Raw genomic sequence first — 15,619 nt, 5'->3', positions numbered from 1 at the left:
CGGCTGAGCTGTTTGACTACACTGCCGGGACGGGTGTACAAAAGGACGCTCTTGGCTAGAGTCTCACACAGCTACCTTCACTACGCTCTGTGGCTGTCTCAGAAGCAGAGACTTGCGGGGGACTTCTTTCCCGTCAGGTAATCGCCAACAGCTGGAGTTATTGTCCTGGGATGTTTCATGTGCCCATTGATTGGAGACGCTATCGCTGACCATATGCACTAAAAATTTTTTTTTTTTCTTTCTTCGTTATATTATTTTATTGCTATGCCTTCTAACAGATGCCTGTTGGGACTATCTACACATGGACAATGAAGCTATATAATTAGTGGGGGATCCCCTGATTAATCCACAATTGTCACAATCGTTGCCCATTATCGATCGCCCCAAGGTTCCCTGTGTGAGGTTACCTCACAGGTAAGCGAGCTGGTATATCTGTTTCTTTAGTCTTTTCTTTCCCTGAACAATACCCAATATTCATATTTTTATATATACAGATTGATCTAGAAGCTACGTGAAGATATCTCTCCCCGCATTCCCAGTAGTACTGTGGACTCCATTCTCTGCTTATTCTTCCTTTTTTGATTATAAAACTGTAAGTTGGCATGTGGGTATATATTTGCGTAATGATAGATCCTATACATTTCTATCCTTTATAGATTAACTATCTCAATGTTACGCTTGTCCCCATAATCAGTATATGTGCCGTTGTGACCTTGAGCCCAGGTGGGATGCTCTGTGGGTAGCGGTTTAGTGATCTGAATACCATCAAAGCAATAATGTTGTATGATCATGTTTGAAATAAATGTTAGAAACTTAATTGCAATTTTCTATTCATAGAATACGCCATAAGATCTTGAAGAAGCGTCTCTTGAATACGCGCAACATGTAGAGCTGAGCTGTACCATGACACACCACCTCCTTTACTTATACGCTATCTCATCAACTATTGGAGAGTGACCTGTTTGGTCCCTCACTTTACGTATACTACCTTATATGTTATGTAGGTGGTGTGGTGTTCTTGTTTAAAGGCATATTTGTGAATAGCCAATTAATTTTAATGCAATTGTCTTGTATGTTTGTGTAATAAATTAATTTTTAATCTACACCTGTGTTATGTCTATAAAGTCCATCATCTGCAAACCTATCCTTTAATGACATCAATAGTATGCAAGCTCTTGGAGGGGATAAGGGACTATATACAAGATTTTAGTAATAAGAACGGAATCATTAGCAGCAATCAGCATGGATTCATGAAGAGTCGTTCTTGCCAAACCAATCTATTAACCTTCTAAAGAAAGGTCCATAGACGTGGTGTATCTGGATTTTGCAAAAGCAATTGACACAGTTCCCCATAAATGTTTACTGTACAAAATAAGGTCCATTGGCATGGACCATAGGGTGAGTACATGGATTGGAAACTGGCTACAAGGGTGAGTTCAGAGGGTGGTGATAAATGAGGAGTACTCGGAATGGTCAGGGGTGGGTAGTGGGGTCCCCCAGGGTTCTGTGCTGGGACCAATCCTATTTCATTTGTTCATAAACGACCTGGAGGATGGGGTAAACAGTTTAATCTCTGTATTTGCAGATGATGCTAAGCTAAGCAGGGCAATAACTTCTCCGCAGGATGTGGAAACCTTGCAAAAGGTCTGAACAAATTAATGGGGTGGCCAACTACATGGCAAATGAGGTTTAATGTAGAAAAATGTAAAATAATGCATTTGGGTGGCAAAAATATGAATGCAATCGATACACTGGAGGGGGAACCTCTAGTAGATCTCAGCAATGGCATGCAATCCCAAGCTGCTGCTAACAAAGCAAACAGAATATTGGCATGCATTAAAAAGGGGATCAACTCCAGAGATAAAACGATAATTCTCCCGTTCTACAAGACTCTGGTCCGGCCACACCTTGAGTATGCTGTCCAGTTCTGGGCACCAGTCCTCCTGAAGGATGTACTGGAAATGCAGCGAGTACAAAGAAGGGCAACAAAGCTAACAAAGGGTCTGTAGGATATTAGGTATGAGGAAAGGTTGTGAGCACTGAACTTATTCTCTCTGGAGAAGAGACGCTTGAGAGGGGATATGATTTCAATTACAAATACCATACTGGTGACCCCACAATAGGGATAAAACTTTTTTGCGGAAGGGAGTTTAACAAGACAAGTGGCCACTCATTAAAATTAGAAGAAAAGAGGTTTAACCTTAAACTACGTAAAGGGTTCTTTAATATAAGAGCGGCAGGGATGTGGCATTCCCTTCCACAGGCGGTGGTCTCAGCGGGGAGCATCGATAGTTTCAAAGAACTGTTAGATGAGCACCTGAACGACCACAACATACAGGGATATACAATGTAATACTGACATATAATCACACACACATAGGTTGGACTTGATGGACTTGTGTCTTTTTTTTTAACCTCACCTACTATGTAACTACAGTATCTCACAAAAGTGAGTACACCCTTCACATTTTTGTAAATATATTCTTCTATCTTTTCATGTGACAACACTGAAAAAGTGACACTTTGCTACAATGTAAAGCAGTGAGTGTACAGCTTGTATAACAGTGTAAATTTGCTGTCCCCTCAAAATAACTCAACACACAGCCATTAATATCTAAACCGCTGGCAACAAAAGTGAGTACACCCCTAAGTGAAAATGTCCAAATTGGTCCAAAGTGTCAATATTTTGTGTGGCCACCATTATTTTCCAGCACTGCCTTAACCCTCTTGGGCATGGAGTTCACCAGAGCTTCACAGGTTTCCACTGGAGTCCTCTTCCACTCCTCCATGATGACATAACAGAGCTGGTGGATGTTAGAGACCTTGAGCTCCTCCACCTTCCGTTTGAGGATGCCCCACAGATGCTCAAATGGGTTTAGGTGTGGAGACATGCTTGGCCAGTCCATCACCTTTACCCTCAGCTTCTTTAGCAAGGCAGTGGTGGTCTTGGAGGTGTGTTTGGGGTCGTTATCATGTTGGAATACTGCCCTGCAGCCCAGTCTCTGAAGGGAGAGCATCATGCTATGCTTCAGTATGTCACAGTACATGTTGGCGTTCAAGTTTTCCTCAATGAACTGTAGCTTCCTAGTGCCGGCAGCACCCATGTAGCTCCAGACCATGGCACTTCCACCACCATGCTTGACTGTAGGCAAGACACACCTGTCTTTGTACTCCTCACCTGTTTGCCGCCACACACGCTTGACACCATCTGAACCAAATAAGTTAATCTTGGTCTCATCAGACCACAGGACATGGTTCCAATAATCCATGTCCTTAGTCTGCTTGTTTTCAGCAAACTGTTTACGGACTTTCTTGTGCATGATCTTTAGAAGAGGCTTCCTTCTGGGACGACAGCCATGCAGACCAATTTGTTGCAGTGTGCGGCGTATGGTCTCAGCACTGACAGGCTGACCCCCACCCCTTCAACCTCTGCAGCAATGCTGGCAGCACTCATACGTCTATTTCCCAAAGACAGCCTCTGGATATGACGCTGAGCATGTGCACTTAACTTCTTTGGTGGACCATGGCGAGGTCTGTTCTGAGTGGAACCTGTCCTGCTTTATGGTCTTGGCCAATGTGCTGCAGCTCAGTTTCAGGGTCTTGGCAATCTTCTTATAGCCTAGGCCATCTTTATGTAGAGCAACAATTCTTTTTTTTCAGATCCTCAGAGAGTTCTTTGCAATGGGGTGCCATGTTGAACTTCCAGTGACCAGTATGAGAGAGTGAGAGCGATAACACTAAATTTAACACACCTGCTCCCCATTCACACCTAAGACATTGTAACACTAAAAAGTCACATGACACCGGGGAGGGAAAATGGCTAATTGGGCCCAGTTTGGACATTTTCACTTTTGTTGCCAGCGGTTTAGAAATTAATGGCTGTGTGTTGAGTTATTTTGAGGGGACAGCAAATTTACACTGTTATACCAGCTGTACACTCACTACTTTACATTGTAGTAAAGTGTCATTTCTTCAGTTCTTCTTTGTCGCAGTAAGTGGGCTTAGCACTATATGACCATATAGTGTAACCAAACCCCCGTATTTTTTTGAATATGTTCAGGTGTTTTTAACTAGCCTTGCAGGAAATGTCAATCTTGAATGTGTGCGCTGTAATATGTTTTGTACTGTTTGTTGGTCTTATAGCAGCACCATCTTGAATCTAAACGCATTTTAGGGTGTGCCCCCCCAATATGTTTTTGTATATTGTAATAGACCCTAACCAGGTTTTTTGGGCTGGAGCAACCCTCCCCTTCTTCATTACCTCTTATTTAGTGGCCACCAGTGCATAGGAGGAATCCCCTTCAGTTCTCCCACATAGAGGAGTTCAGCTCCCATGGTTGAGACACAGGATCTTCCATTCTATTACTAGGGTAGGACCCACTAATTCAGGGTACTTTGTCACAGTAAGTGGGCTTAGCACTATATGACCATATAGTGTGACCAAACCCCAGTATTTTTTTGAATATGTTCAGGTGTTTTTAACTAGCCTTGCAGGAAATGTCATTCTTGAATGTGTGCGCTGTAATATGTTTTGTATTTCTTCAGTGTTGTCACATCAAAAGATAAATTAAAATATTTACAAAAATGTGAGGGGTGTACTCACTTTTGTGAGATGCTGTATGTAACTAAATTGAGGCCAATTAATATCTTCCTACAAGTGGCCCATTGTTTCAGAGTGGCTCAGCAGCAGCAGTCATTGTTCCTGCACAAGCAGCACAACACCCCCTTCCATCCCCCAACACACAAACAAACACTTTTCCATTACATTTTTTCCTTGTTAAAAGGTGCAGCCCTGTGTAGCTGTTCTGGGGACTTTATACAGTACCTTGAAAAGATATTAATACCCCTTGACATTTTCCACATTTTGTCATGTTACAACCAAAAACGTTAATGTATTTTATTGTGATTTTATGTGAGAGACCAACACAAAGTGGCACTTAATTGTGAAGTGGAAGGAAAATGATAAATGGTTTTCAAAATTTTTTACAAATAAATATCTGAAAAGTGTGGCGTGCATTTGTATTCAATACTTTGTAGAACCACCTTTTTGCTGCAATTACAGTCTTTTTGGGTATGTCTCTAACAGATTTGCACATTTGCGAAAGTGACATTTTTGCCCATTCTTTTATCCAAAATAGCTCAAGCTTTGTCAGATTGGATGGAGAGCGTCTGTGAACAGCAATTTTCAAGTCTTGCCACAGATTCCCAATTTGATTTAGGTCTGGACTTTGACTGGACCATTCTAACACATGGATATGCTTTGATCTAAACGAGGGGTGTCCAAACTTTTTTGAAAGAGGGCCCGATTTGATGAAGTGAACATGTGTGAAGGCCGACCATTTTGCCTGACATTCTTTGAACCATTAAAATTTGGTCTAAGTGTGTTCATCCGAGCACTAATACACGGACCAACAAGAATTCTCTTGCCTTTGTGGCTGTGTGTATGGTGAAGAGATGAGCTCGGGCGTGATATTTGGCTATACTGTATTTATCGGTGTATAACAGGTACCCTCACTTTAAGAGGGAAGTTTCAGGAAAAAAAAATAATTTTAAATAAAGGACTGTGAAGCAAAATAAGGGTCAATTACCATTGCCATGAATGCAGCACCCCCATTGCCAGGAATGCAGCACCCCCATTGCCAGGAATGCAGACTCCTCATTGCCATCAGTGCAGCCTAATTGATGCCCATCTGCAACCTCGGATGGGACAGGGAGGGGGCAGTACGAGCGCCAACAGATTACATACAGGAGAATCTGTTTTCTCTGTGGCCTCTTAAATACAAAGTCCCGCCTCCTATGATGGACAGAACAGTTGTCCAATGGCAGCGCAGGAGACGGGACTTCCTATTACAGAGGCCACCGTGCAAACAGGGAATTCACCTGTATGTACGGCACTCATCCCGCCTCCTGCCTGTCCCCTTCAAGGCAGCAGGCATGTATATCTTTTGTGGCCCCCGGGGCTCGGGGATTTGTTGGGGGCCACAAAGGATATACAAGTCAAAATTACCAGACGGACCGTTCGAAACCGGAATGTGGGCCCATCTTTGGACATGCCTGATCTAAAACATTCCATTGTAGCTCTGGCTGTATGTTTAGGGTTGTTGTCCTGCTGGACGGCGAACCTCCGCATCAGTCCAGGGGTGGATCCCGGGGGGGGGGGCAAAACAGGGCAATTGCTCCACCTGAGAAAATATTAAGACTCCGAGACCGAGCATGCCCTGGGTAACCAGAGCTGCGGTCGGGACAACTCACAGCCATTCTCAGCATGAATTACTGCCCACTGTACCCAGACACATCGGGACTGCACTCTCCATCCCCTGCACCTTCCCCAGCAGTTTTTCAGCCTCTCTCCTGCAGGCTGCTGCTTGGATGGGGATGTGCCTGGCCCCGAGATCATGCCAGTCTGGAAGAGGGATGTGTGAGCAGCTGAGCAGAGGGAGCCGAGTGAATGTTCCTGGAGGTAAGCTCTGCTAGCAGTACATTGTGGATTAGTTTACAGGCACCTCTATGCTAAGTCTGTTAAGCTAGTGCAGCTTAACATAGAGTTGCTATTAGCTGACAAATGGGATTGCATCTCTTTTTAATGTAGACCAGTGAGAAATTGAACTCATTAAAGCATTGTGACTGTCCCCTGCTGTATGCCCTCCCGACCCACTCCCCCAGCGTGTGCTGTTCTGACCCCTCTGGTGACACATAGTCCTTTGCTCTACTAATCCCTGTACATTGTCCTACATTCTAATGACACTGCTCTTCATCCCACTGACCCCTGTACTTTGTCCTGTTACCCCCTGTCTTCCACCCTACTTACCCCTTATCCTCTGTCCTGTCACCTCCTGTCCTCTGCCCTGCTGTTCCCTGTACACTGCCCTACATCCTACTAACCTCTGTACACCGCCCTACATCCTACTGACCACTGTACACTGCCCTATATACTACTGACCGCTGTACACTGCCCTACATACTACTAACTGCTGTACACTGCCCTACATACCACTGTACACTGTATTATACATTAAATTCAGTTCCGTAAGCAACACCTTTTTTTCTGGCAGTGCCCCTCCGGAGACTAGACTCTGGATCCGCCCCTGCACCAGTCTCAAGCCTTTTGCAGAATCTAACAGGTTTTCAATCAAGATTGCCCTGTATTTGGCTCCATCCATCTTCCCATCAACTCTGACCAGCTTCCCTGTCCCTGCTGAAGAAAAGCATCCCCACAACATGATGCTGGTACCACCATGTTTCACGCTGGTGATGGTGTGTTCAGGGTGATGTGCAGTGTTTGTTTTCCACCACACATAGCATTTTGCTTTTAGGCCAAAAAATTTAATTTTGGTCTCATATGACCAGAGCACCTTCTTCCACGTTTGCTGTGCCCCCCACATGGCTTCTCACAAACTGCAAACGGGACTTCTTATGGCTTTCTTTCAACAATGGCTTTCTTCTTGCCACTCTTCCATTAAGACCAGATTTGTGGAGCGCACAACTAATAATTGTCCTGTGGACAGATTCTCCCACTTGAGCTGTGAAACTCTGCAGCTCCTCCAAAGTTACCATGGGCCTTTTGGCTGCTTCTCTGATTAATGCTCTCTTTGCTCGACCTGTCAGTTTAGGTAGGTTTGCAGTTGTGCCATACTCTTTCCATTTTCAGATGATGGATTGAACAGTGTTCCGTGAGATGTTCAAAGCGTGGGATTTTTTTAATAATCTAAGCCTGCTTTAAACGTCTCAACTTCATCCATGACTTGTCTGGTGTGTTCCATGGCCTTTATGATGCTGTTTGCTCACTAAAGTTCTCTAACAAATCTCTGAGGGATTCACAGAACAGCTGTATTTATACTGAGATTAAACTATACACAGGTGGACTCTATTTATTAATCAGGTCACTTATGAAGGCAATTGGTTCCAATAAATTTTAGTTAAGGGATATCAGAGTAAAGGGGGCTGAATACAAATGCACATTACACTTTTTAGATATTCATTTGTAAAACATTTTGAAAACCATTTTCCTTTCACTTCACAATTATGTGTCACTTTGTGTTGGTCTATCACAAAAAATCCCAATAAAATACATTTACCCTTTTGGTTGTAAAATGACAAAATGTGGAAAATGTCAAGGGGTATGAAATTTTTTTCAAGGCATTGTATTTAGGCCTCAGTGTGTATTTAGGCCTTTACACCAGGCACCCAGATTTGCCCTAGAAGGAGTGGCAGACCAAAGGATAAGAGTCCAACTTCAATTAGCGTGTTTCGGAGGTCAGAAAATTCTCCACCTTCATCAAGGCCTCAATTAAAATAAGATCATTGAATGGACACAAAAATAGGGCTTTGTCAGAAACCATAAATCAGACTGAGACAGAAGTGCAGAAAAAATCACGCTTGTTTAATAGTGATAATAGTAAAGGTAAACGTAGTCAAAACATAGCCAGAGTTCGGTAACCGGAACGGATAGTCAGACAAGCCAGGACGTCAGGGAGCCAGGGATCAGCATACTTCAGGACAAGCCAGGAAATCAGGTAACCGGAGAATCAGCGTAGTGGAACAGCAAGCAGGATCAGGAACCAGAAGGGACGTCAGCCATGCAAATCTTTAACAGGTACACAGGAGAGAGTCTCTGGATGTGTTGACAAGGCGAAGGCAGAGAGGATCTGGACTAAACAGCTTAAGTAACCAGCAGGACTTGACGAGCAGGATATCATCAGGTGAGTCACTATGGAAAGATTGGAGTTGGCAATTAACTGACAGCTGAGCGGCCTGCTCTGAGAAGGAAGGGCTGAGCCCAGCCCTGACAGGCTTCCCTGTGATTTTGATTGTTCATGCAGATATTATTGGCCAGTAACTCTCCTAATTCAGCAATTAGCTTTTCTACATAGATTCACACAAGAAGGCCATAGTTCATAGTTGGCAACAGTCCTGATTTTGTCCAGGACATTCCTGGAAATCAGACTGATGTCCCGGTCTGAGCCTGTCTTGGGCAGAATCCCAAAAATCCGACTCTGTCATGGACAGCAGGACTTTTGACACTGACAGAGTTAAGCAACTCTGCCAGGGTAAAGCATAGGTAATGTTGCAGATTATTCTCCCCCTACCTCCTCCGCTTGCATCAAGTAAAGGGAGTCACATGGTGCCTTCCTTCCGCAATTGGTCGATACTGGTGAGCAGGAGTGTGGATAGCTGAGGGTTATCGCGCCAGCCCAACAAGAGCCAGTTGTTAGTGCAAGCATGTGGAGAGGCAGAGGGGGGTGCTGCTGCACTGAACGGCCTGGGCATGACTCAGCTGCTGCCACCAGTCCTACCAGAGAGGAGCAAGAAGACTGTCAGAGAGACACAGGAGGCCACCAGGCTGGGGAGAGCTGTGGACCAGTGTGAGCTGAGACGCTGCACAGCCAGGAGAAGATTGCCAGGCCAGGGAGAGCGGAGGACCTGTCCAGGACTCAGAAGGCCCAAGATAACTTGCTTAAGAGTCCTGAGAGGGGTATAACCTGCTCTCTAGATTCTTTCTCAAAGGCTGCTTCGTGTCTGATCTGGTTTATTAAAAAGGAACTCCAGGGGGGTGGCCTGGCACTGGAGCAAGATGGACGCTTAGAGAGCTCCGCCATCCAGAGCTTCTGTCTGACCCTTCAGCAGCAAGGAAAGCCTCATTCCAGCGGAACACAGATGGCAGGAAGAAGCCACTCTGCCTCCCGGTCTCAGCCGGACCAATCTACACAGCTGAGCAGGAACATACCAGCAATGTTCCAAACTCAGCTCACGGACTCACAGGCCGCATTTCAAGCTGCGGACCGGAGTGCAGGTAGCTACGCTGCCACAGAAGCCTCTCCAGCGGTCCCGGTGGCAAGCGTTAGTACTGCGCATCCCGCTCATCCCTCTCCTCTCCTATGCCTGGCAGACTTACAACAGGTGGCTCTGGATATTAAGAGCACTCTGTCCTCAGCCATATCAGACTTGAAGCATGACATCAGAGCAGTTGCCACAAGGTTGGAACATGTAGAGAATGTCGCCATGACACATGGCGCCGCTATTAAGCAAGTGCAGCAGACCACTACAGCACATGCACAACACCTGATAGAGATGCATAGGCATATGGAGGACTTGGATAAAAGGGGGCGTAGGCGCAACCTGCGGGTCAGGGGGCTACCTGAGTCAGTGGAGGGACCCCAGCTTCAGTCTGCTGTGTGGGCCATTTTCAATACCCTATTAGGCAGACCGCCTGATGCCCCTGTTGAAATGGAGAGGTGCCATAGAGCCCTTAGGCCTAGGGGCAGGGACACTGATCCACCAAGAGACGTTGTGTACTGCTTGGTCAATTTCATCCAAAAGAGGAAATATTGCACGTAGCTCGCAATCACAACCACCTGGAACATGAGGGAGTGCGCATCCAACTCTTCCAGGACTTATCCTCCATTACCCTCCAACACAGAAGGGACCTGCGTCCTCTCCTTCAGGTGTTGCGGAAAAGACATATACCCTACCGATGGAAATTTCCTTTCTGCCTCCAAGTGACTGTGGGCAACCGTACGGCGCAACTGAGAACACCTGCAGATCTCCAACCCTTCTGCGATATCCTTGGCATTCCGGCGGTGTGTTTCCCGGAGTGGTACGGCACATTTCTACAATCGGAACCATGGATCCTCACCCACCCTGATAACACTCCAAGGGCGCAAAGAAGCAGGCACAGACATCGTAGGCTTTTGGCAAATTCTTCACCAAGACATCACGGAGACATGGAAACTGGTGAGAGACCAAGAGTCTCTCCGTATTCGGTTCGCCTAAAGACCGACCATTGAAACCTCAGGCTTGAATTTTGTGAGCTGACCCATATTAATCACCACTTAACGATCTACACTGTTTGACGTATAGACCGTCACTTTGGTGGCCTGATACATGGCATGTAAAGGGTAAGGTACTGCAGGTAAATTTTTTACCTCACATCACACACCCCCTCTGCAACCGTTCCCCTTGGACACATAAGCTGGATTGTAAGATAGTTCTCCCTTGCTCTGGGGGAATATGTCTGCTAACTCAGACTTGGTTACTACCCAGATTTCTGGCAGCTGCCCTCGTTTTGGAACATTGGGAAACCAGGGAACAGATAAAATGTGTCCAGTACCCAATGCCTGGCTACAATTTGTAACCTACAGGGAATCGCCATCAACAAAGCCATAGCTGGTTTTTGGGAAAGGCTTGTTTTCCCCTTTTTGTTTTGTTTTTTTTTTTGTTTTTTTTTCAGACAGCTAAAAGTCAGAGGCAATATAGCTGTGCAACAGATGTCTGATTCCTTTTTTTGCTTTTCAATAACCCTGCACTGAGATTAACCTGTTGCGCTTCCCGAAAGAATCAAGAAAGTATTGGACACTTCATGAATAGCAAGAGAATAAAAGTACCTGCAAACATGACCTCCTACCCTCTACCCCTCTACCCCCCTCCCCCTCCTTTTTTTTTTTCTTTTTCCCCCTCCCCACCCACCCTTACTGCTCCTTCGTACTGCTGTCTCTCAGAGGCTGTGAACGGTATGCAGGGGCCTTAAGCCTTTTGACCTGCCTTTATAGCATGTGCACTTTGGCTCATAAAGGTTCTGTGTGAGTCATGGCAGGAATGTATTTGGGTCAGCTTACCGAAGTTATACAGTTATGCTTTTTCACATCTTTATGGTAGCTCTTGTTGTATCTGTTTTAATCTATTTTATTTTATCTTATTTTATCTTATGCTGATCTTATATATATCAACTCTCCTGTGATGGGGAATCTCAGGGCTTAGTACGGGATTTCTTGTCCAATCCGCCTTGCTTCCCGTGCTCACCACAAGAGTCTCATGTTTATACACAAGTGGTTGACTTGATTTGATCTGGTTTGTTTACTGTACGGTAGTAATGTTGCCCTAGTCCTTGCCTCATTTAGATGCTCCCTTAAGGAGCACACTTGGGGTAGGAGTTAAGCGCAGGGGTCTTCTGTTCCTGGGCCAACACATGTTTGTTATCCTTGAGAGCAGAGATCCTTGCTGACCGATGTAACATTCTCATCAAGGGATATCTGCATTCTTACAATGGTCTTACCATAATATACATGTATGATGATTGTTGATAGTATATGCTGCTTCAGGTTGAGTCTATATTATGTGAGTCAGTCGACTATGATGGACGGTGGCCTCTCTGGGGAGGCCCACCCTCAGTTTCTATGGGTGGACCTCCCCAGGCTCAACTCGTCCTTCACAAGCTGAGGTTTTCCTGTAATGATCGTGCCTATAGTCTGGAGCTCTGGATGGTGAAATGTAAATTTGGTCTTGGTGTCAGGTTTCTTCCCCACCTCAAAGAGGCAGGTCTCCCCTTTGAAACTTGCTGGCTTTGTTTTTCACCAGTCCAGCAGTCCATACGATCTCATTTAGGTGGTTCGGCAGGTCTGGAATTACCTCCGGTGTATTTTCTACGAACCCTGGTTGGGTAGTTGATTTAATGGAGGGTTATAACCCTCTCAGGACTCTTAAGCTCTTGCAAGTAGCCAAATAATTCAAGAGCAGATTCAGCTCTTTCTTTCGCTTTTTCTTTTTCTCTCCTTTTATTCTCATTCTCCAGCTTTTTCAGCTTCCCCTTCCTCTTACCCTTTCCCCTTTTTCACTTCCCTCTTCTATTCTCTCCTTTATACGGGCCCTTTCCACTCTTTATCTGGGAGTAATACTGAGTTACACTCACTACCAGTGAATATGCCCCGTGTGATGCAATCCTCAGCTCCTCTAACCCTCAAGGTCTACTCTTTAAATGCTAAAGGCCTCAATATCCCGAGAAACGAAGTAGTGTCCTTACTGAGGCACATCGCCAAAGAGCCCAAGTGGTTTTCCTACAGGAAACCCACTTTAAATCAGGATCCACCCCCCGTCTATCCAATACTCACTTCCCGGAGGTTTGTTGATTCCAAAACAAAGGGAGTTTCAATAGTACTCGCGAAGTTGTTCACCTTTCGCCTTACAAGCCAGTTAACAGATCCAGAGGGCAGATTCCTTTTTCTTAAGGGAACTTGGAAAGATAGACCGGTGACACTAGCTAATATCTATTGCCCCAGCGCCAAACAGGTGACCTTTTTAAAAGAAACACTCTTGCATCTTACAACATCTCAATCAGGCTTACTTATTCTAGGGGGGACTTTAACATGGCCCTAGACCCACTTCTTGACACCTCCACAGGCACTTCCTCACTTCCGTTTTCTTCCTTGAGACAAGTGAAACTCGCTCTAGCCTCTCTCACACTACATAATACCTGGCACACCTTAAATCCCAGGGGGAGGGACTATACGTTCTTTTTGTCCCCGCACACCCGGTACTTAAGTTTGGATTACCTTTTTATACACCAGGCAGACTTATCTTTCCTCTATGACGCGACAATAGAGAACATGATACTCTTGGACCATCACCCGATAACCCTGACTCAGAGGGAAACATCGACCAAAATTTGGAGACTGGATGCCTCCCTTCTTACAGACCCTGGGGACCTCCAGATGTGTCACCCATGGTTCAATGGGAGGCACATAAGTGTGTTGTGCGAGGTCATCTTTTGGCCATTGCAGCGAGGAAAAAGAAGGAACACCAAACCCTAATCGAGATCTATCTAACAAAATAACCCTGCTGGAAGCGCAGCACAAATGTTCACTAGCAATTAATGTAGCGACAGAACTAGCTTAAACACGAGTACTCTTGTTAGATGAACTATTCAAAAGAGCCAGGAAACAGCAGACATTATCACAAAAACTATTTTATGAACAAAGCAATAAACCTGGCAGACTTCTAGCCAGGTTTACGCAGAACAGAACTCTAGCCTCCAAAGTTAACCATGTAGTTGATACTCAGGGGGCCACTCATTCGAGAAATGAAGACATTGCTAAACAGTTCCACATCTTTTATAGTAAACTATACGACTTGAACTCGCATGAGAATAGAACTGTAACTGAGGAAGCACGATTAGATTTAATGCGGGATTTCCTTCGCAAACATAGCCCTCGTGCGCTCTCTGAGTTGGATAGGCAAGTCTTGGAAGCACCGTTATTCTCAGAAGAATGGATTGCGGCCCTAAAAACCACGAAACCTGGTAAATGCCCGGGGCCGGATGGTTTCTCAGCCCAATACTACAAATGCTTTTCAGACATCCTAGCACCAGGCTTTCTTAAGTCCTTTAATGGATTATCTCGCACCCCGTGCAATTCAGGGAATCTACTAGAGGCATATATTTCGGTAATACCTAAGGGAAATAAAGGTCCTACTAATGTAGCCAACTACCGACCTATATCCCTTTTAAATGTAGACGTTAAGCTGTTCTCCAAGATCTTGGCAACCAGATTGTCCTATCATGTACCAGCTTGGGTGGGTTTGGACCAGGTCGGATTTGTTCCTGGAAGAGAAGTCAGGGACAATACCATTAAGGCTCTATACCTACACCACTGGCTTACTTCGACCCGCAGAGAAGGTTTCTTTCTGGCAATGGATGCGGAGAAGGCATTCGACCGGGTGGTCTGGGATTACAAGGACGCAGTCCTGGAAACTCTGGGCTTGGGAAGATGTATGTGTGCTTTCATTAGTGCTCTATACACCAATCCCACAGCCAGGGTGCGGGTCAATGGCCACTTTTCGGACGCCTACCCCATCCACAATGGAACCAGACAGGGGTGCTCTCTTTCCCCCTGCTCTATATCCTTACTCTGGAACCCCTAGTGCATTGCATTCAAGCAAATCTGAATATAAAAGGAATTGAAGTTCATCAACAAGAATACAAATTAGCCGCCTTTGCGGATGACATTTTGCTCTTCCTTTCATCCCCAGTGACGTCCCTGCCTAATTTGTTGCTGGTCCTAGAACAGTTTAAAGCCATATTGAACCTAAAAATTAATTACTCAAAGTCTTTTGCACTAAATATCTCTTTACCTCCTAAGCTAGTACAACAATGCCAATCGAATTTCCCTTTCTGCTGGAAAACAGACGCTATCACCTATCTGGGTATCCAACTCCCAGGTAGATTGAAAGACCTCTACGGAAAAAAATTCCTGTCAGAACTTACATAGTTACATAGTAGGTGAGGTTGAAAAAAGACACAAGTCCATCAAGTCCAACCTATGTGTGTGATTATGTGTCAGTATTACATTACATATCCCTGTATGTTGCGGTCATTCAGGTGATTACCTAATAGTTTCTTGAAGCTATCAATGCTCCCCGCCGAGACCACCGCCTGTGGAAGGGAATTCCACATCCTTGCGGCTCTTACAGTAAAGAACCCTCTACGTAGTTTAAGGTTAAACCTCTTTTCTTCTAATTGTAATGAGTGGCCACGAGTCTTACTAAACTCTCTTCTGCGAAAAAGTTTTAACCCTATTGTGGGGTCACCAGTACAGTATTTGTAAATTGAAATCATATCCCCTCTCAAGCGTCTCTTCTCCAGAGAGAATAAGTTCAGCGCTCGCAACCTTTCCTCATAACTAAGATCCTCCAGACCCTTTATTAGCTTTGTTGCCCTTCTTTGTACTCGCTCCATTTCCAGTACATCCTTCCTGAGGACTGGTGCCCAGAACTGGACACCATACTCCAGGTGCGGCCGGACCAGAGTCTTGTAGAGCGGGAGAATTATCGTTTTATCTCTGGAGTTGATCCC

The sequence above is a fragment of the Aquarana catesbeiana genome, linkage group LG10 (assembly GCF_042186555.1).
Source record: "Aquarana catesbeiana isolate 2022-GZ linkage group LG10, ASM4218655v1, whole genome shotgun sequence".
NCBI classification, from domain to species: domain Eukaryota; kingdom Metazoa; phylum Chordata; class Amphibia; order Anura; family Ranidae; genus Aquarana; species Aquarana catesbeiana.
This window is presented reverse-complemented; position numbering follows the sequence as displayed.